Source organism: Callithrix jacchus, chromosome 12 (genome assembly GCF_049354715.1).
Source record: "Callithrix jacchus isolate 240 chromosome 12, calJac240_pri, whole genome shotgun sequence".
Classification (NCBI taxonomy): Eukaryota; Metazoa; Chordata; class Mammalia; order Primates; family Cebidae; genus Callithrix; species Callithrix jacchus.
In genome coordinates this window covers 6,645,467-6,646,373 of record NC_133513.1, presented here as the reverse complement: position 1 = coordinate 6,646,373, position 907 = coordinate 6,645,467, and positions in this window count along the sequence as shown.

The following is a 907-nucleotide window of genomic DNA, read 5'->3' as shown; positions in this document are numbered from 1 at the left end:
GAGGTTTAGAATCTTGTGGCCTCTGGGTGCATAACTGCTAAACCATATTTTTTTTTTCTTGAGATGGAGTCTTGATCTGTCTCTCTACGACTCCCTGATTCAAGCAATTCTTGTGCCTCAGCCTCCCTAGTAGCTGGCATTACAGGTGCGTGCCACCACAGCTGGCTAATTTTTGTATTTTTAAATAAAGACAGGGTTTCACCATGTTGGCCAGGCTGGTCTCAAACTCCTGACCTCAAGTGATCTACCTGCTTTGGCCTCCCAAAGTGCTGGGATTACAGGCATGAGCCACTGTTCTGGGCCCTAAACCATAATTTCTTGTCTTGTAGCTAATACGTTAGTCTTACAAAGGAGACCTGGTTTCCAGACAAGAAGGGGATTTGTTTTGGGAAAGGGGGTTTGTTACTATCTTTGTTTCAGTATTAAACTATAAACTAAGTTGTTTGCAAAGTTAGTTCCGCCTATGCCTAGGAATGAACAAGGACAACCTGGAGGTTAAAAGCAAGATGAAGTGGTCAGCTCTCTTTCGCCATCATAATTTTCTGTTACAATTTTTGTAAAGGCAGTTTCAAGCGCAGGGACAGTGACTGTGTGTTTCAAGGCTTTATGTAAAGTGCCTCCCAAACTCAATAAATATTAGTGGCATAAAGGAAAAAAAATGCAGCCTTGGAGGACGATGCCCAGCCCTGTGGCTGGCATGAGTGAAGAGGAGGCGCTCACGGGAAGGGTTCTTTCCCTGTTCTCTTGCCTCGTATACAATGGGGAAACTGGCCCCGAGAATCCCAGTGCTCAGCCCCCGCGCCAGGCCGAAAAGCCCCCCGCTCCCACTGATGTCACCAAGGAGCATCACGTGCCTCCAGAGACCACGCTCCCTCTGTGACGTCACAGGCTTCGGCTCCGGTCCAAA